The sequence below is a fragment of the Hyperolius riggenbachi genome, chromosome 12 (assembly GCF_040937935.1).
Source record: "Hyperolius riggenbachi isolate aHypRig1 chromosome 12, aHypRig1.pri, whole genome shotgun sequence".
NCBI classification, from domain to species: Eukaryota; Metazoa; Chordata; class Amphibia; order Anura; family Hyperoliidae; genus Hyperolius; species Hyperolius riggenbachi.
In genome coordinates this window covers 77,316,698-77,339,071 of record NC_090657.1, presented here as the reverse complement: position 1 = coordinate 77,339,071, position 22,374 = coordinate 77,316,698, and the positions used below count along the sequence as shown (strand labels likewise).

Below are 22,374 nucleotides of genomic sequence, written 5' to 3'. Positions count from 1 at the left end.
TCACGTCTGCTGCTGCTGGGTTAGCGTTGCCGCGTGGTCCCTGTTTATTGAACCACTTATCTTTATTACATTTATGACTGCATGGCGGTACAAAGCATGCTATCCGCACAATTCTTGTCCTCATGCAAGGCCTGGGTTGTTGTGTCTCACAAAGCGTGGCCTTCTCCTCCTGCGCCTCCTCCTGTTCCATCACGTCTGCTGCTGCTGGGTTAGCGTTGCCGCGTGGTCCCTGTTTATTGAACCACTTATCTTTATTACATTTATGACTGCATGGCGGTACAAAGCATGCTATCCGCACGCTTCTTGTCCTCATGCAAGGCCTGGGTTGTTGTGTCTCACAAAGCGTGGCCTTCTCCTCCTGCGCCACCCTCCTCCTGTTCCATCACGTGTGCTGCTGCTGGGTTAGCGTTACCGGTCCCTTTTCCTGGAACCTCTTATATGTATTACATTTATGACTGCATGCCGACAAAAAGCATGTTACCTGTGCAAAGAAAACAGACATTTCCCGCATTTAAAAGACAGTTTTCCCTTTGAAACTTTAAAATCGATTTTCTCAAAAACTATAAGCTCTTTTTGCTAATTTTTTTTTCCTCTTGTACCCACTCCCAAGGTGCACATACCCTGTAAATTTGGGGTATGTAGCATGTAAGGAGGCTTTACAAAGCACAAAAGTTCGGGTCCCCATTGACTTCCATTATGTTCGGAGTTCGGGTCGAACACCCGAACATCGCGGCCATGTTCGGCCTGTTCGGCCCGAACCCGAACATCTAGATGTTCGCCCAACACTAGCTTCAGGAAACAGGACTGTATTCGAGCTCAGAGAAGCTGTTTTGCACACATAGCAACTGAAGCTTTTTAACTCTTCCTATGCTGGAAAACAATATGAGACTCTTGTTTGCTAGTAAGGTTCTATTTCTTAGCTGTACTACACATACAGTTCATTATCTCATTATTATTTTTTTCTGCTTTAGGTTTGCTTTAATGGTTACTTTTATACACAAATGAAAACACAAAGGTATATACAGATTCCATCAATTTCTACAGCCCCAGATACATCCAAACAATGCTCCATATTGACAATATTGCTGATGTAAGTAGAGATTAATAACCTGCACTGTAAGGGTTTGGGCACACTAGCTGTGCTTAAAACCGACTTTAGAATTGCACGCATTTTCTCAATCCCAAGGTCCCTGCGATAATAATGAGAATCGCAAAGCACTGTCCACAGGGTTGCCATGTGATTCCATGAAGTCGCAATCACAGTGACTTGCAATTTTCATTTCATTTTTTGGGTAAACAATCCCAGAAGACTTTGGAACTTCCTCTTGAAAGGTCATTTCTTACATGAGGATAAAGGAAGATGGCCTCAGTAAAATCACAATAACTTTGCAAACATAGGTACAAAAAATGAAAAATGTATTGCAAATGCACAAAAATTGTTAGCAGAATTGTGATAAAAACGCAATCACATCGCATTGTGATGACGCTTGGCCATTTGCAGTGTGTACAGGCCTTAAGGCCTGTTTCGGACGAACAGCTGAAATGTGCAGTCAGCACCTCTTTTGCAATGGTGGGATTTGTAACACCACTTGTTTCAGAGTTTGACGCGCAGTGGTGTTACCCAGCCGTGACTATGCCTGATCATCGATGTGACTCAATCAACTGTATCGATGTAACTCAATCGATGTAACTCACTCAAGCAAGTGCTCATAAAACTATCAGCAGTGCATGTGATGTCAGGAGTGCAGGCAGAGTGACATCCGAGAGTGAACTGTGTGTATGTGCAGGTGAAGAATATGCTGTTTAGCGGTTGCAGACCACTTGTGGTCAGTGACTGGTCCGGGACGGGTTGCTGGGAAACTGAGCCTCGCGTGAAGAAATGGAGGAAGTGATCCTGGTGTGGATAACATACTGGATGTATGTACTTATATACACTTTTTGGGCACATTTGTTTAGTTCTGATATCCTTGAAATATACTAAATCGTTGATCAGAGCCAACTGAAACATCACTTCGGGGTGGACCAACTTTCCAACCCACAGAACTATTACATTCTTATAGTTCTTTTAGAACAAATGGGTTGTAAATATCTTTGAACAGGGTAAAAAAAACAAATATGACCATTGTTTTTCAGCCCCAGGCAACTACGGAACCTACACCCTGGTAGTTCGAGCCACTACCCTTCCTATAAGGCACTGCATCAGTCCAGTACATATTTTTCTTCCCCCTGCACTAGGGAAAAGGCTTGTGCACTGGTCACATGACGTCAAGTGTTCTCATGGGCAGAAAGATGGATGGGGAACCTCATTTGTCGGTAGGTGATACTGTGAGGTTCTGCGATCCATTGCCAGGTGAGTATTGAGCTAAAGAGTGCAATGTTTACATTGGGAATAGCACTGTTGCCTGTCCAAATCTTCTTTTCCCAGCTCAAAAGATTAGGGAAAATCATTACTGTTTCAAGCGTAATTAAAATGCTTTAAAACAAAAAAGGCTCTGATCGATAATGCAATATAGTTATAATACAGATTACTATTGCTTACATTAAGAAACAACTCCCCACTAGGTCTGTATTTAATGTATCAGTGTTCTCCCCAGAATTTTTTTCCAGCCGGGTGGCATGAAAAAATAGAAGGGAGGAACAAGATGAGAGTATGCATGGCAGGCGCTTCTCTGCTTACAGCAGATGACAGCTGGGTGCTCACCAAAACTAGCCGGGTGGAGTACCTGGCTAAAAGAGCCTGGGGAGAACAATGTGTATGCAGAACAGGGATACTAAGCATTGCAAACACACAATTTACAAAAACAGAGAAGGAAACAAACATGACAGAAAAATATTTTTTTCACAAAGGAACCATTACTGCAGCAAGTTTACTACCATTCTAAACACACAGGAACATACAACACATTTTAAGAATGGGATGCCAATATTATAAAATGGGGTTACAAGCAAAAACCCAAGTATACTGCATTACGGTATTTATTGAGCCCTGTTTTAAAACAGTCCTCTAGAGCCTAGGTTCCCAGTAGGTAGTGTGTGTACCCCTGTGGGAACTTAGGCTAGGTTTAGGGGATACTTGAACTTTTGTTAATCTATTACAATGGCCTCAATTCACTAAAGGCAGTTCATTCAAATCATGTAGGTCGGTAAAATACCGCATTCTGTATTTTACACTTTAGGTTTAGTGAAATGAAATTTGGGAAGGTGTTCGGTAAAATCAGCTATTTTCAGCATTACCTAATGCGGTAATGCTTAGTGAATTGCGGCCCAAGAGTTTTTGGATTTAAAATATGCTAAATGATGCATAAATAGAGTGCTTTTAGTTATTAAAAGCATAAAGCACAGGTGTCAAACACAAGGCCCATGGGCCAAAAAGGACCTCCTTGCCATTATATGTGGCCCTCCAGTGCTTTAAATACGCATCATTGTAAGCAATAAAAGAACAACAGCATGTTGCCTTTCCATCTAGAGAAGCACAGCGGTGACAGTGTTTCTGGTTGAAGCAACAACCGTACAGAATCACTCAGCAAAATCAACATGTGGCCCCTCTGGGGATCCAAAGCCTCTACATGGTAAAACAGCCGCCTTAACTTACCTAAAAGTCTATGGGGGAAGTGAAGGCTAGCATCTGGTTTTGGCCACTTTTCACCTTGATCCTTCTCTGCCGAAACAACACTGGGGAAATATTAAACGACTTCACTGCGTTACTGTACAGAAAGGGGGGGGGGGGGGTGGGTTATCCCTCCATAGTTGCTATAGTTTCACCACTTAGTTTGTTCAATAATTGTTAAATCTTAATAAACAATTTGGCCCACGACTAGGTTTTAGATTTTGGCCCCTTACATGGTTGAGTTTGTCACCCCTGGCATAAAGGAATATTTCCAAAACCACGAAAAATATAGAGTACTCAACAAATATATATCTTTATCAAGCGGTACATTGGATGTTATTCACAATATGGGGTACTCAGCAAACTTTACTTCTCAAAAAGGGGTACATGCTGTAATAATGTTGAGAAACACTGCTCTAGAGGACCACATAATGACATATGTACTAATACTGCTATGCCTTTTCAACAAGGCAGGCTGACGCCACTACTAGGATTCCAAGATCCTGGTGTAGTATAGGCTTACTTGTTTTGAAGGTAGTAAGGTTTCCGAGGATGTCTTTCTACCAGAAAAGTATGCACTGACCCACTACAGGAAAGGATGTGGAGTCGGTACAAAAATCATCCAACTACAACTCCTCAGTTTATGAAATCCTGACTCCGACTCCATATACCAAATATCTCTAACTCCTCAACTCCAACTCCAGCTCCACAGCCCTTGCAAGGCTATGGAGTGGGAACAAACATCATCCAACTTCTCAGTTTATTAAACCACCGACTCCGGTTACCCAAAAATTGCTCTGACTCCTCAACTCCGACTACACAGCCCTAACTACAGGGCCACTGAAAGTCATTCTAACTACAGTTACACTAGGCAGTTTTTCTGCATTATTTTTCTGGAATGTGGAAATTCTGTTAATGAATGAAGTACGTAAAGCCATGGAAAGAAATCATAGAAAATAAAACTATATAGTCACTATTATATAATTTACTATTTTTCAACTGAACTAAAAGTAATATCAAGATGGCAAAAAAATCCTATGTAAAATGTTTAAAGATCACTCACCAGAACACTCCGACAGGCAAGTTATAATGCTCTTTCCTGGATATTCCAAGAGGAAGTGTAAGGAAGTAAAGATGGCAGCATTTAGCGTCTCTCATTTGAAAGTTTTTTTGCTAATGTTTCACACATTAATGAAAGTCTCAGCTGGATCTGATGAAAATATTTCTTACGGCCAGTATACTGAATAGGCTGTATATACCAACAGCCCCAAAACCTCTGACTGGGTGAAATTAGAACTTTTCTTATACAACTTGCTTTTCCTCAAAATTAGGTTGGTTTTTGTATTTCCCTTGTATTGTGGCAGCAGCTTGCAGAGCAGCCAATCCTAGTGCCTAGTGCCATTGTTCATCCAAATGTAAGGACTCTGCATTTCCTCCGTACCTCTTGCTGGTCTTCATCTGCCTGAAAATTATAAAAAAAAATTTCCACTGCAGTTTGGAAAAAGGATTTTTACCTTAAGAGGATACATTAAAGTGTTGGAATATACACGCGTGTGCTCCTGGTCTCATCCTCTTCTTGTCGAGCCATATGACACTTCATTTCTTACAAATCTGGAGGTTGCACCGTTATTGTTTTGGAATTTGCATTGAGTAGCAATCAAGGATTAGGTGTGCATCAAACGTTCTCTTGTTCCTGCATTCCTGTGTTAAAGACAAGTATTTTAGGAACTAAAAAAACAACAACATCTATGTAATCTTAAAACTCAGCTGCATACACAGGACCTCTACACAGATCATTGTTCACATATTTTTAATAAGGTAAAATTTAGCAAAAAACTTTCTAGGTTAAAAAGACCTAAAAACTGCTTTTAAGTAATACAAATCTGTTGATGGCTACAGCCATATATCCAGACATCACAGATGAAAAGAAATAGGAAGTGTTTTTGTAATTAGCAAGAGCATTAAGCAAGGAAATCATCTTAATTGGGAGACTGTTCAGCTGTGAAGTGACAAATTCTAGTGTCTGGTAATTAGGACAGGAATCTGAACCCATTACTCTCTATTATTAAATGCTATTGGCTTAAAGGTGAAATGCACTTTTTTGTGCCTTAGCCCTCAGGGGAACAGATAAGTTGAAAACAAATTAGGTTGATGTTTTCTTACAGTGACTGATTCAGTTATACTTACCATTTTCTACAAAGCAGGTCACTTAGGTGCTGGGATGGTGCCACGTAGCACCTGATATCGGGGCTGCAGACGTGACTGCAATGCTATAGTCCGTACCTGTGTAGCTGTAATTCAGATGCCGGTGATAGCCGGACCCCGAATTACGAATCTAACCCCTCCAGGTAGCTACGACTCGGAGGGAAATGTTATTTTACGCTTCTGGGAATTTCAGCGACAGTAGGGTGAGTTGTCATTTGGCTCACCCTGTGCCCAACTGAGTGGCAGTGTACTAATCTGTACACCATTTTCTAGTGCAGACTACAGAATATGGCCAGACTTTGGATTAGTAAAACGTAAAAATCTAATTTTCTACCTCTATCCTTACTTATGCTGCTATACATTTAACAAAACAAGTTAGTTAGTTTGATATATGACTATTATATAGTAAGGAGAATACAGAGATAGATATACACATCTGGGCTCACATAAAATTGTAAATGGTAGATAAAGCTGCATAAAAAATTGTAAGATTTAGTGCTGGGACCTACTAATGGCACTTTGTGGCAATCGCAAAGCACCAATGATTTCACGAATTGTGGGGAGTGCAGCAATTTCACCCCGATTGCAGGAGCAATTGTGATTTGGCTATTGTAGCCACTGATGTGATTGCTCCGGAACGACTCGGCGATCGCAACAATGGTAGTGGGACCACTCCCACAGGGATCCACTGGAGTATTGCTTTGCCAATCGCCGGTGGTCGGCAAGTGCTGAAAAAGCGCTCCTAGTGGGTGTCCCAGTCCTCAGACAGCTTTCACACTATACATGTTGTGATAGAATAGTGCTGCACCTCAGGGGACCAGCTTATGTGGGAAAGGAACAATGCACTTGGAGGTCACTGTTAAAACATTGAACGTATCGTATCTTTAAAGGAGTTCAGAGGACACCAGTACACAAGCTCAATTACCAGCCGAGGCAGTCTTGAACGGCCATCTTGGCCATGTTTAGTATAGCATGTGTACACTCTTTTTGTTGCATGTCATAGAGCTGAGGGAGATACTTTTGCCTGAGATACACAAGAAAATTCACTAAAAGCAGCTAAAAAGCAGTTCATGCCTTGCTCTGTGGCACTCTGGATAGTCAAGGTAATCCATTTAAAGAGACTCTGAAGCGAGAATAAATCTCGCTTCAGAGCTCATAGTTAGCAGGGGCACGTGTGCCCCTGCTAAACCGCCGCTATAGCGCCGCTGAACGGGGGTCCCTTCACCCCCAAACCCCTCACTGCGACACTTGGTCGCAGACTTGGTCGCTCCTGGAGGCAGGGCTAACGGCTGCAGCCCTGCCTCCAGTTGCGTCTGTCAGCGGCGCATCGCCGCCTCTCCCCCGCCCCTCTCAGTGAAGGAAGACTGAGAGGGGCGGGGGAGAGGCGGAGATACGCGCTGACAGACGCGCGTTGGGCAGGGCTGCGGCGGTTAGCCCTGCCCCAACCAGGAAGCGCTCCCCCGCATTACGGAGGGGATTTGGGCGATCAGGGACCCCCGTTAAGCCGCAGGATAGCGGCGGTTCAGCAGGGGCACACGTGCCCCTGCTAACTATAAGGTCTGAAGCGAGATTTATTCTCGCTTCAGACTCTCTTTAAAGAGAACATTCAGTTCATATTAATGAAATGCTAAACAATCTTAGTCACAAAAAAAAAAAGTATATAGAGGATAAAGTTTCACCAAAGCCTTGACCTTTTCATTAACTTATATGTATGGGCTTCCAGATATCCCAAAGGATAAAAAGAAATACAAGTGGACACAGGAGTCACTAATACGTATACTATTTATGTACAATGAAAGTAATATTGTGCCGTTAATATGCTCATAAAAGAAGGTTGCTAGGGCAGTGTAGACCTTAAAGAGAAACTGAAGCAGAAAAAAATTTATGATATAATGATAATGACTTGGTTGCGTAGTATGGATAATTACTAGAACATTAGTAGCAAAGAAAATATTCTCATATTTTTATTTTCAGTTATATCTTTTTTTTATAACATTGCATCATTCTCTAATTTTTGAAATTCACACACTACTCAGCATTTTAAATGATTTTACAGAGCAGGCTAGTAAACTTTAGAACTATTATCTGCAGGGAAAAAAAAACAATACAGTGCCACACACTTGAAATAAGCTTCAGAAGACAGAACTCTCTGCAACTTTGAAAGTCGTGGCGCTCAATGGCTTTTTTGCATAGATAACAACTGGAGTTTCTTAACTCTTCCTGTACTGGAAACAATATTAGACGTATGTCTCTGCTCCTAATGTTTTATTTCTTATCTGTACTACACATACCAATCATTACCGGTACATCATATTTGTTTTTCCACTTTAGTGTCTCTTTAAATAGAGAAATTTGCACCCCAAACTGGAGTGTTAAAACTAAAAACAGTGCTTAGTATACCTAGACAACCATAGATAGATAGGCAGTGCTACATGGAGGCATCCATGGGAATAAAACCATTTTCTTTTATGAAAAGATAATAGAGGTAGGCATTACTTCTTACCCCCAGAGCAAAGACAACCAAAATCAGTAGATAACGTTTATTGGCCACAAAAACAATGCATTTTGTAGGGCCAACTCTCTTTCCCAGACATCAGTGCCTATGTAGGAATGCATCACATGCTAGAAGTATCTAAAATGCAAATAAAGACATTTTGGATATAACTTGCATGAATATACAGTACATACCATATATACATTATAAGTAGTATCATAATATAAAAAGTTATAAATTATCTTACCTCATAATAGCATCATAAGCTATAAATAGTAGATATTTTTACCTTATGTTGCTATTATGAGGTATGTTATATTTATCACAGTTTTTACATTCTGATACTACGGTTTTAGAATGTATGATATATGTATTATAAATATTTATGCAGGTTACATCCAAAAGTTCCTTCTCTGCTTTAAAGAAAACCTGTAACTTTGCAGGGAAAAAAGTAGATGCTTCCTCCCTGACCCCACCGCTGCTGGCCTGGAGCCTTTTCCTCTTCTGCGCTCTCCTCCAGGTACGAGCGCAGATGTACTGCACATGTGCAAGTACAGCCGTGCCTGCATAATAGTACAAGCCATTCTGCACTACTGCATACGTGTGGCCATACTCACGCATGTGTTCTGAGGGACCCGTGCAGGGATGGTGGGCTCCAAGATGGATCGGGAAGCCTTTAGGCTATCCAGAGGCTTCCTTCTACTGAGTTAACGATCAAACTTTTTTATTTGTACACTGCAGGTTCACTTTAAAGATGCATTTAGTGTGTGATGTATTTCTTAAAGCAAATCTGAAGCGAAAATAAACGTATGAGTTAATGAATTTTATGTGCAGTACAGCTAACAAATAGAACATTCGTAGCAAAGAAAAGAGTCTTAGATTGTTTTCCAGTACAGGTTGAGTTAAAAAAAATGTTATCTATGCAAAAGAGCTTCTCTGAGCTATTTGACCAACTTGGCTGAATACAGTCCTGTTTTCTAAAGCACTTAAAAAGCCAAGAAACAGTGAAAGGCAGACTTCAAAGGGTCATTATTTCTGCTTTGTTTTATAGCTTAAAAGACAGAGTATGGTTTTAAAGCTGCAACTGTGAAAGAATGATGCAATGTTATAAAAATTAAAAAAAAAAAACCCTATATAACTGAAAATAATAAATATGAGACTCTTTTCTTTGCTGCTAATGTTCTATTCATTATCCATACTACACATACAATTCATTATATCAGGGTTTTTTTCGCTACAGGTTAGCTTTAAAGAGACACTGAAGCGAAAAAAAAATTATGATATTATGATTTGTATGTGTAGTACAGCTAAGAAATAAAACATTAAGATCAGATACATCAGTCTAATTGTTTCCAGTACAGGAAGAGTTGAGAAACTCCAGTTGTTATCTCTATGCAAACAAGCCATTAAGCTCTCCGACTAAGTTAGTCGTGGAGAGGGCTGTTATCTGACTTTTATTATCTCAACTGTTCCTGGACTATTTACTTTTCCTCTGCCAGAGGAGATGTCATTACTTCACAGACTGCTCTGAAAGAATCATTTTGAATGCTGAGTGTTGTGTAATCTGCACATATTATAGAATAATGCAATGTTAGAAAAAACACTATATACCTGAAAATAAAAGTATGAGAATATTTTCTTTGCTGCTAATCTTCTAGTAATTATTCATAGTACACAACCAATTCATTATATCATTTTTTTTTTCACTTCAGTGTCTCTTTAAGTAAGGAAACGACATCTGAGGAAGTAGGTATCATCAGGAAAATATGTAGTTTTTGTGCACAATAAAATATTTATACCAACCTTGGCAATCCTTCCTCAGGACATTAGTACACCTACTTACAATCTGTTTTAGATTTTAATAACTGATTTCTTTTACCAATGTTCACACCCCTTCCCTTGCCTCCCCTTGGTGGTCACAGGGCCCATCTTACAAGGGTTATAAAACACTTGTGGCCATAATGATTTTCACACCTACAGGGAGTGCAGAATTATTAGGCAAATTAGTATTTTGACCACATCATCCTCTTTATGCATGTTGTCTTACTCCAAGCTGTATAGGCTCGAAAGCCTACTACCAATTAAGCATATTAGGTGATGTGCATCTCTGTAATGAGAAGGGGTGTGGTCTAATGACATCAACACCCTATATCAGGTGTGCATAATTATTAGGCAACTTCCTTTCCTTTGGCAAAATGGGTCAAAAGAAGGACTTGACAGGCTCAGAAAAGTCAAAAATAGTGAGATATCTTGCAGAGGGATGCAGCACTCTTAAAATTGCAAAGCTTCTGAAGCGTGATCATCGAACAATCAAGCGTTTCATTCAAAATAGTCAACAGGATCGCAATAAGCGTGTGAAAAAACCAAGGCGCAAAATAACTGCCCATGAACTGAGAAAAGTCAAGCGTGCAGCTGCCACGATGCCACTTGCCACCAGTTTGCCCATATTTCAGAGCTGCAACATCACTGGAGTGCCCAAAACCACAAGGTGTGCAATACTCAGAGACATGGCCAAGGTAAGAAAGGCTGAAAGATGACCACCACTGAACAAGACAAACAAGCTGAAACGTCAAGACTGGGCCAAGAAATATCTCAAGACTGATTTTTCTAAGGTTTTATGGACTGATGAAATGAGAGTGAGTTTTGATGGGCCAGATGGATGGGCCCATGGCTGGATTGGTAAAGGGCAGAGAGCTCCAGTCCGACTCAGATGCCAGCAAGGTGGAGGTGGAGTACTGGTTTGGGCTGGTATCATTAAAGATGAGCTTGTGGGGCCTTTTCGGGTTGAGGATGGAGTCAAGCTCAACTCCCAGTCCTACTGCCAGTTTCTGGAAGACACCTTCTTCAAGCAGTAGTACAGGAAGAAGTCTGCATCCTTCAAGAAAAACATGATTTTCATGCAGGACAATGCTCCATCACACGCGTCCAAGTACTCCACAGCGTGGCTGGCAAAAAAGGGTATAAAAGAAGAAAAAAAAATTACATGGCCTCCTTGTTCACCTGATCTGAACCCCATTGAGAACCTGTGGTCCATCATAAAATGTGAGATTTACAAGGAGGGAAAACAGTACACCTCTCTGAACAGTGTCTGGGAAGCTGTGGTTGCTGCTGCACGCAATGTTGATGGTGAACAGATCAAAACACTGACAGAATCCATGGATGGCAGACTTGCAAAGAAAGGTGGCTATATTGGTCACTGATTTGTTTTTGTTTTGTTTTTGAATGTCAGAAATGTATATTTGTGAATGTTGAGATGTTATATTGGTTTCACTGGTAAAAATAAATAATTGAAATGGGTATATATTTGTTTTTTGTTAAGTTGCCTAATAATTATGCACAGTAATAGGCACCTGCACACACAGATATCCCCCTAAAATAGCTAAAACTAAAAACAAACTAAAAACTACTTTCAAAAATATTCAGCTTTGATATTAATGAGTTTTTTGGGTTCATTGAGAACATGGTTGTTCAGTAATAAAATTATTCCTCAAAAATACACCTTGCCTAATAATTCTGCACTCCCTGTATAACTACTAACCTTCCCTTCCTCCCATACAGGGAACTAAACTGCAGATCATGTGCTTTTGTGGCTACACTTGTTTTGGGTGTGACGATCATGATGGCCACACTTGTTTTATGGCCCTTGTGAAATGGGCCCCCAGGCTGTGAAGGGCACCAATGGGAGGCAAGGGAAGGGATGTGCACATTGGGGGCCCCCATTAAAGTTTTCCCATGAATTGTAGTTACACCACTGAGGTCTAAGATTTGGACAGGAATATGTGCATTGCCAGCCAAGTCCACCTATACATGCTCTAAGTACTTCTTTTACATGTTAGTGAGTGGTGTTCATCATATACTTTGAATGAGACATTTTGACCTATGACTCTCTATTTAAAGATTTTATTTAAATAGTTTCTCAGATTCCATAACAGCCCTGCTATCACAATAAAATTCTGCATAAAAATGTGTATACATGTATAATGTTTCCAACCAGAGGCTGACCTTAACAGCCTGCGTGAAATCGTATCCACTTCAGTAAGAAGCAAGAATTACAAGGTCTTCAAGAATCTGTTCCAGGCACATTACTCTGTAGTAACATTGTTTATAATCTGCCTTTTATATCTATTGTTTCTTTTACGAACTGTTGCTAATGACCAGTGTTACACTGTGTGCTAGCATTTTACATTCACATATTCGTGTTGGCTTTTTAATCTCTACAATATTCCCTTTATTAACAGTGCCTAATTAAAACATCTGTGTTAAGAGGCAGCCACATTAACTTCTCCGGCACAACGGAACAGAATTATTGTCGAACTGTCGGCTTTTAACAGTCTTTTTTTCCCCTTTTTTAATTAGCTGCTTTCTCTGCCTCCCCCTGTATAGAAACATTACGGAAATTAAAAAGCGGGACCCTTTCTCTTCTGGAGATCGAAGCGTGGTCAAAACACTGATTGTGGGTAAGAGATGGAGTGTGGAAAATGCGCAGTAAGGTTTTGAAGGATGTAATATTTCAAGATGTTGGTGCCTCTGTAATGGCTTGGAGAAGTGTGCCACTAAAATGAGCCTGAGGAGATTTACAGGAAAGGGCACGCGACTGCAGTCCTAAAACCTTCAATGGTGTTTAACATGGTTTAAATCTTCTGTCCCGTTACAGGCTAATTTGAACCTGTAGTCATTTTTTCTCCCACTGAGATATTGCAGGCCTTCCCTCAAGATAAGTGGTAAAGGCAAGTCTTGTTGCTTGCTTACTGTCAGTTTCTAAAGTGTTACTTCTACGTACTGTAAGTGTTTCCTAAACGTCTAGAAAGGATCAATAATGCTACATATCTACGCTATCAATCCAACCCCTTCTTTTTTATATATAAATAATTTTTATTGACTAGAACATGGTACAATGTATCAAAATGGTAATTCACAGTCACATATAACCACCAGAAAATGAAAGAAATAGTCATCACATAGAAATTAATAATAAAGAGGTAAAGCTGTCAAACCAACATTAAAGGAAACCAGTGAACCTGAGGTGAGGTGGCATAATAGTTTTATACATACCTGGGGCTTCCTCCAACCCCCTCCGCGCAGATCACTCCCACACCAGCGTCTAAAGCCTTCTAGATGCTCCTGTAGCAGCCCCGTTCTTCACGGTCAGTCAGGCGTATTGCGCATGCGTGGCCCCACCATGCTCCCACTGCCTGGGAGCGTTCCGCGCCTGCGCAGTACTAAGAGCAGTTGCAAATTGCTTCCAGCCACAAGAGCGAGATGGGGGAGCGTTTTTGGCCACATTGTGCCGACTGGCAACGGAAAATGGGGCTGCTACCAGAGCATCTAGAAGGATTTAGACGTCAGCGTGGAAGCGATCTGCGCGGAGGGGGCTGGAGGAAGCCCCAGATATGTATAAAACTTTTATGCCCCCTCATCTCAGGTACACTTTAAGTGACAGTAAGGTGCCCAGTTTAACTTACCTGGAGCTTCTTCCAGACCCCTGTTGTTCCATTGAGCAGCAGTGACCCTGCAAGAGCTGGCCGACAAAGCCAATCACTAGCTACTGCACACATGCAACCACATGCTTTTGTTCTCGCACTCATAGCTGGGAGTGTTCAGCCTATGCACAGTGGCAACATTTATGAACTTCAGACCACAGTAGCACAATTAAGGAGGCAGCATGCAGCTTTCTGAAGGGACAGCTGCGGAATGGATTTGACCAGGGGCGTTGCTAGGCCCAAAGATCAGTGGCACATGCCCTGGAACCATTCTGGGGTGCCCCGGATGTCCCATAGGCAGAGTCAGTGGTCGTGCCTCAATGGGGGGCATGCTGGGAGCTGTGGTGCATCAGTTGCGGATATGCTGGGCACTGTGATGCCTTTATGGGGGCTTTCAGGGAGCTGTGGTTCTTCTATGGGGGCATTTTGCTGGGCAGGCCTACTTAGGACGCTGTTAAGTTCATTTAAATTTGGCTCCACCAATGACTACACCCACATTCTGGTGCCCAAAAGTGCCCTGAAACTCTTCAGATCCTAGCTAGCAACGCCCCTGGATTTGACCATGATAACACATAACTACAGAAAGCTGATGACTCAGCAGCAGTGATAAACTTGTATCTTAGTACAAAAGCTAAATCAGTAATACAAGTTGATGTATTGTTGATCAATTTTTTTTACAATATTCATCTATAAATTATTTAGTCAATGTTTGCCCATTGTAGAATCCTTCCTCTCCTATTTACTTTATAATATTTATCTCAGGCGGCGACATATTTCAGTACTGGCAGGTGAGCCGTCACTTAACTCCCCCTGCGCCCAACTGACTGTGTAGCATACTAATACATATGCATCCTGAATATTTACTGCATTCTATTATATGTCACAACAGTGCCACATTAAGGTACCCCTGAACCAAGTGTTTTGTTTATTTTTTCTTGCTTTTAATAATGTTTTGTGAGTGTGACATATGTCACAGCACCATCCATACCCTCCAGTGAAGCTGTGGCCCCCACTCTGCTCTGCTTAGAACCCTAGGAACGATCATTCACTCCCCTTTCTTGGTTCCTCATACTGCACACAGTGCGCAGGAGAGCTGCAACATGTGTGCACTTCAAGATAGTTGTAAATACTTGTGCAAAATAGATGGACCTTATGGTCCGACAGACATAAGACATAAGACATGCACAAGTATTTACACCAGTAACATGGCTCAAATGAGCCAATTTTTCGTAAAGAATCTGTGAATAGGGACCATAATACAACATCTTTATAATATTATTATTGAATCATGAAAGCCTGTCAGCTCATCATGAGTACCTCCTCATATCTGGAAGATGGTATCATAAAAACAATGTACAGTGACAGTAAAGATAGCAAGATAATGAAGCAAGGAGCGTTTCATCATCAAAGAATAATCAATGCCAGGTCACGGAAGAGGTAGATGTGGCTAGTTCAACTGTTATTGATAGCAGAAATCTACCATATGCAAAAGAGGCTAGGCTCAGCCATAAGAGGGCAAGATAAACATCACTGATCGTATGTATCCAGGGACAAGCTCAGTATCATCTGTCTAAAATACCTTAAAAAAACTTTCATTACACAAAATAAATTATGAACTGTGTCTGCATTTTCAGCCCTCATCGATTGCAGCATACTTCTAAACAAAACTGTCATAATCTCCATTTTTATCATGCTGAGGGTGAGGGGAATACAAGTAAAGAGGTTTTAACTATCATCTGTATGCAGATGACACCCAAATCTACCTCCACACCCGTGACATATCCACCACTACCATGGACAAGGTCTCCTCCTGCCTATCTGCCATCTCCTCCTGGATGTCCGCTAGGTTACTGAAACTAATGGCCCATACTCACGGGCAACTTTTTTGGGCTGTCGCTAGCACACGGGAGCGTGTGCGCAACAGTTCGGCGACAGCTCGTCACCAGGTCCCTCCGCGTACACACGCGGAAGAGGGATCAGCTGTGCGACGGAAGCTGTCACCGACGTTCCTCCCCCGCCGCCGGAAGCTCCGTGTTGTGGATAGAGGTTGCTGTCGCTAGTCTGCATACTCACACGGACTAGCAGCAGTTGAGGCGGCAACTGTCGCCAGGCGATTGACCGCGCCAATCGCCCGGCGACAGCAGCGGCGAGCGACGGTTCGGGGTGTGCGCCCGTATTGCGTCTCATACTCACGGGCGACAATTGGAGCCCGTGAGTATGGGCCATAAATCTAGACAAAACGGAATTTATGATCTTCCCACCCCGGCCATCCCTGATGTGCAGGTCACTGTTAACCACACTACCATTCGCCCTACCTATCAAGCCCGCTGTCCGGGTGTCACACTGGACTCCGCACTCTCCTTCACTCCCCACATCTAAAACCTCACAAAGTCCTGCAACTTCTACCTTCGTAACATCTGTAAGATTCGCCCTTTCCTGACCTCTGCCACCACCAAACTCCTCATCCATGCCCTCATAATTTCCCGCCTCGACTACTGCAATGCCCTTCTGTCTGGTCTCCCTATGACCCGAATAGCCCCACTGCAGTCCATCATGAATGCGGCAGCCAGAATTATCCACTCCTCCCATCGCTCCACCAGGGCGGCTCCCCTCCGTGAATCCCTCCACTGGCTTCCTATCCAGTCCAGAATCAGATTCATGATATTGTGTCTGACCTACAAATCTGTCCACAAAACCTGTCCAACCTACATTTCTGATCTTACTCAGAGATACACACCAAGCTATTCACTCCGCTCCCCCAATGAACTTCGCCTGACCGTCCCCCGCATCACCCAGTCCCATGCACGCCTCCAAGACTTCTCAAGAGCCGCTTTAACACTATGGAACTCCCTACCTCCACCCATTAGGACAGCCCCCTCCTTCACCACCTTCAAGAAGGCCCTCAAAACTCACCTTTTCACTCTGGCCTACCACCCCTCACAATTGCTCTAAACCCACACCTGAACTCTGGTCCCCTACCTCTCGTGTCCCTACCTCTCCCTCTAGATTGTAAACCTTCGGGAAGGGTCCTCCTCCTTTTGTGTCCTACCTGATCATGCACCTCCATTACTGTGCAACCATGCTATGCATTTGAGTGAACCTAACTTGCCTAATCTCCATGCTCCCCTCCAGTGACTGACTAAGCATTACCTGGTACTCATACTGTGCTGTGTGATCTGGTTTTCTTGTATTTCTGTATTGTCATATTGCTGTATGTCACCCCTAAATATTGTCTGTAACCTAAATTAATGTCCAGCGATGCGTAATATGTTGGCGCTTTATAAATACAATCAATAATAATAATAATAGATGTGGAATGGTGGGAAAGACATTGTTGGGATGGACATTACTCTATAAGGTGGTAATGTACTTATAACTAAATTAGCTTAAAATTAAATAAAATAAGACTGGTCAATAATCCTTCTATTACTGACTGAGTGTACAGAAATCAGTTTAATCACGTGGAGACAAAAAACAAAAACAAAATAATAGATACTTACCTATGGAGAGGGAAGGAAAGCTCTGGGTCCTATAGAGCATTCACATTCCTCTCACAGTCCCCTCGTTCCAGCGATTTCACCTCTTTCCAATCTGCTGCCGCGGGAGGCTTCGGAAGTCTTCGGGAGCCCGAGTGATCCCAAAGACGGGTGGCTCTGTAATGTCCCTGCAAGAGCGCGGGGGAAAGAGTGCTCACATAGACGCAGTGCGGAGCCACCCTTCTTCAAGAGCACTCGGGCCCCCGAAAACTTCTGAAGCCTCCCGAGGTGGCACAGAGCATGATTGGTCAAATACTGCTAAGGACGGGGGTGACAGCGTTGGAATGAGGGGACCGTAAGAGGAACAGGAAGGCTCTATAGGACCCAGAGCATTCCCTCTCAATAGTATCTTTTTTTTTTTTTTTTTTTTAGTTTACATTCACTTAACCAGTTAATGGCAAACTGACTTATTAAAACGTCCTGTTTGAGCCTGTTAACGGCAACAGGACGTTTTAATAAGTTGCTCGCTCCCGCTCCGCACTTGTGCGCGCCGCTCCCGCTGCCGTTACCTGTTGGGTCTCTGCGTTAAGTGATTGGGGAAGAAGTCCTCTACCCAATCGCAATGCCTGGAATGAATGGATGTGACTGCGATCAGCGGCCATGACCATTCATAAAACAGGAAGCCGTCACAGTTCAGTAAAATGTTAAAAAAAAGTGAACACTTCCTAGTGAACAGGAGAGTGTTCACTACCACCATCTTATGGCCAAAAAGTTACATTACACATACAGGCACATACATAATCATATACGTATACACAATATTAATTAAAAATTAATAACTTACACTTCCAAAGCCCCCCCCCCCCCCCCCCAAAAAAAAGAAAGAAAACATTTATACAAAAAAAAAATCAGTTTAAAAAAACAAAACATAAATAGTTGCTTTAGGGACTCAGCTTTTTTATATTTTATGAGGGAATATTACTAAACCTTTACTACATAGGGGCTTGTAATTATGGATCGGACAAAAAAAGAAAAAAAAAAAAACAGAAAAATAACACTTATATTTCCACATAATATATTGTCACCATACATTGTGATAGGGTCATAATTTAAACGGTTTAATAATTGGGACAACTGGGCAAACAAAATGTGTCTGTTTTAAGCACAGGAGAAAGTTTAATTTTAAAACTACAATGCCCGAAAACTGAGAAATAATGAATTGTTTCCCACTATTTTCTTATTTTCCCCGTTAAAACGCATATAGAGTAAATCAAAATCAAAATGTACTACCCACAGAAAGCCTAATTGGTGGTGAAAAAAACGAGGCATAGATCATTTTGTTCTGATAAGTAGTAATAAAGTTATTAGGGAATAAAAGGGAGGAGCACTGACAGGTGAAAAGTGCTCTGGTCCATTAGGGTAAAAACCACTTGGGGTGAACTGGTTAAACATGCTTAATTAGAACTACATTGGCAACCAGCCCTCCCCAGTCTCCAACCATTCTAATGTATTGTAACCCTCCAGTAAAACCGCTGTAGACACATTAGATCACAATGCACTAGAGGTGGACATGTATTATTTCACACACAGGACAGGCTGGCACAGGTTGTCTGGTGTCCCTTTGTATATTACTGGCCTGACACTATAAAAGTTGAAGCAGGACAATAGAAATTTAAGTTCCACCCTCCTTGGTTTTACACTGTACACATTTTACACTGTCCAGTCTGGCTACGGAGCCTTAAGGTATACTTAACCTTGTAGTCCACCAAATGTGCAATTGCTTGTACTGTACCTCCAGTGGGAGGACAAAGTTGGTCCTATGCAGCAGAGAATGTACCAAGGCCTGCTGGGACATTTCTAGGACAATTTCTGATATAGTAAGCTTCTGATATAGTAAACCGCTTTTCCTGGTCCCTGCTGTGGTGCCTATGGCACGACCCATGCAAGCACCCCTCTAGATACGCCTCTGCCTTTTAGTTTACTACAACTAGATTATACTGTACTACCAAACACTATCTGTGTTAGGAAAGCAAAACTGTGTCTCTCCTTTGAAAAAGCCCCTGTTGAAATCTCCTGTTCCTTAGTAGGTAGGCTATTTATTTATTTATATTTTACTTATTAACGGCTGCAGAGGGGCATCAGGGGTTGGGCTTAAAGTACCCATGAAAAGTTGAAAAAAAGTGAATTAAGTCCATGGTAGGGTGGATTAGCTGCTGGTGACCATCCTCGTTGTCTTCGGGGTACCCTCCTTATCCTCGTCCTTTTTATATTGAACTAGCCCTCTTAATCGAATAATCCAGAGGAAGTGCGTGTGGGTGTGCATGAGTGATTCTGAACTGTGCATGTGCGAGTCGTGAATCAAGCAAGCCCAGCAAAAAGAAGTGGTTGTGCATGAAAGAATGAAGATATGCATGAGCGATTTCTATCATTGGGCTTGTGCCCAGCAGATGCCGACCTCGCTGGGTCGGCATCTAATGCGCCTGCACGAGTGCTGCAGGTGATCGCACTCACATGGTCTGGAGCCTGCAACGGAGGGGACCCTGGCCCACCGGAGCTGCAGCGAGGGACAGAACGGCTGCCAGGGGCTTGTTACATAACAGTAAATATTGGCGTCCAGGCATGGACGCATAAAAGCATAACACTTCAACATCCAAAATACATAAAAAGCGAGAAAAATTGATGCAACTGGAGCTCCAAACATTTATGAAATTAGTCAGCGCTTTGGTCAAAATCACATAAGTTGAAGAAAACAGCAAAAGGAAAGAAATAAAAAAGGAAAAAGCTAGTAGGCCCAATGTCAGAGTACTATATTGTTTCAGAATCGAGAAAGATCATTAGTTAATAGAGAGGTTGTGGCCTATGCCACTATACCAGAAGCTGCTCCACTGCTAAAAGCAATCCAAGGAGATCACGTCTACTATTCTTTTTTTTTTTTTTTTAAACTTTCTGAAAACTTCGTTGTGCTTTACATCATGTCCACTGATCTAGTTTACAAATATCTTCAAACAAATGTAAGATAAAAAGCTTTTACACAGAAAAATATTAATAAACAGTACAGCAGAACTATTTAATCACAGGATATGAAATTGTACTGTGATTCTTGTTGCTGCTCGTCGCAGAAGAGCCCAGCCTGTCTCTGCTGTCTCTCTGTATCTCCAGTGCAGTCTAGAATGAAGAATGCAAGAGGCCATATAGTTCTCATCACGCTACATGAACTCATCAGAAAAGATTATGCCTGAGACCCGTTTAGCTCTCCTCTCTGCAGAGTTCAGGTCCAGAGCAATGATTTCCAGGTAGTTAAAAGATAAGGGACTTATACATTAGTTTTTATTCTAAGGGAATGCTTAGCTAGCACTGGCCTCTCTGTAAGGTTAAGTGTTGCCTTTAAGCATTATACACTAAAGTTAATGCATTTACACTCAAGGTAATGTGCAATAATAGGAACATCACTCGCTGTCGACACACTGCAGAGAAGTTTAGGACTTCAGAAAATATTCGTCTGATCTAGTATGACCACGGTAAGCTACATACATATCATCTGACTTCTCCACCCAACAAATACTGAAATGTGCTAGGTCAAAAAATAATCTGCTTCAGCAACTTTTAGTAATAAGTTGGATAGGAAAGAAAGAGGGTAAATTATTCCTAACCCAGATACAGCACTAATTCCACTGTTTTGGACATCTTCCAAAAATGATAAGATCATTTCTATACCTCGTACCAGTATGTTATATTAATTTATCGAACTGAACATCTAACATGTTAAAAATGTAGATGCCATTCCCGGCCTTGTAGCTTTAGGATCCCATGTTCAAATATGAGCCAGGACACTATCTGCACAGAGTTTGTATGTTTTCTCTTCATTTGTGCAAGTTTCTTCTGGGAAAATTGATAACCTTCCACATCCTACAAACAAACGGATAAGTCAAATGTTTCCCCGCAAAACTGGTCTTAAAGAGAACCTGTACTGAGTAAAATTATTTAAAATAAACACATGAGGTAACTTCAATTGAACATTACATCGTTATCTTGCCATCAGTTCCTCTCAAAAGCTCACTATTTTCTTCTGACAATGATCCCTTCCAGTTCTGACAACATTTTGTCAGAACTGAAATGTATCAGTTGCTGTCAGTTACAGCTGAGAGGAGAGCTGGTGTGTCCATGTTTCCCTATGGCTCAAGTGGGCGATGTTACAGTTTAACTGTGTGATGACCAGGAAGCTGTTATGGGGTAACCGCCATTTTCAAAATGGAGGACAGAGAATTCCCTTGATCACAGTGGACAAACAGGACACAGGAGAGGAGAAAGAGATTGAGGAGTAGACTACATGGGAGGTACGTATGACCTGGGTATGTTGATTTTCACTTTTAATTTTCAGTTCAGGTTTTCTTTAAGGCTCATACACATGTGCAACTTTTCCACCCAACTATCATCCAAACTTGGTCTGTTGGACGACAGTTGGGGTGTGAACGTGTGACAAACTATCAGACAAACGACTGATAACAGGCTGTTTGCCCGATCCAACAGGCGGATCGACTCGCACGACTGTAGGGCTGATATTGTACAGTTGGCCGGGTGTGTACAAGTTGTTTGAATGACTTGTACTTTTTTTGAATGAGGCTACATTGTGCAGTCCATCGTTCCGCTTGGGTGCGCAATATGCAAATGAGTTGGTTGTTCAGTTGGTTGTTGCATGGAAAATGCAAGCCGTGCAATCCCTTGGTCGTGTGGTTGGTCATGTCCTCGGTTTGGTTGTGTGGAAAAATTGCACGTGTGTAGGAGCTTTAAGATTATGATAGGAGCATAAAACTATGGCTGTGGTAGGAATTAGATTATATTCTCCTCTGAGGACAGACAGTGACATGACTATGTATTCTTTAAAGTGTTGCAGAAGATAGAAGTTCTAAGTGTAAGTAGGATTACTTTTTTCACTTAACAAATTCTCATTCTACATTTTTTTTTCAAAATGGTAAAAAAGATAGAAAAGAAAATGTAGTAATGTGTAGCATCGAAGCATGCATCTAAATATCCCTTATCACTTCTGCATTAGGTGAATCCTAAATGAATTATAGATTATCAACAATGGAACATGAAGAGACAAAAGGTCGATGG

At 41.8% G+C, this 22,374-nt stretch overlaps 2 long non-coding RNA genes across 4 annotated transcripts in view; one reads left to right on the top strand and one right to left on the bottom strand.

The window, feature by feature from the left end:
• The window catches only part of LOC137542007 (uncharacterized), a 256,415-nt gene that overhangs the window by 136,724 nt on the left and 97,317 nt on the right, over positions 1-22,374 (bottom strand). For both annotated transcript variants that reach the window (XR_011025325.1, XR_011025326.1), the window contains exon 3: positions 4,671-5,308. This is a non-coding gene — a long non-coding RNA (uncharacterized lncRNA). The remainder of the gene's footprint in view (positions 1-4,670; positions 5,309-22,374) is intronic.
• Positions 1-22,374, top strand: part of LOC137542006 (uncharacterized) — a 213,966-nt gene that overhangs the window by 120,712 nt on the left and 70,880 nt on the right. Inside the window, exon 2 of one of the 2 annotated variants that reach the window (XR_011025323.1) lies at positions 12,690-12,763. The exons of the other annotated variant lie outside the window; for it this stretch is intronic. This is a non-coding gene — a long non-coding RNA (uncharacterized lncRNA). The remainder of the gene's footprint in view (positions 1-12,689; positions 12,764-22,374) is intronic. 2 annotated transcript variants of the gene reach the window in all.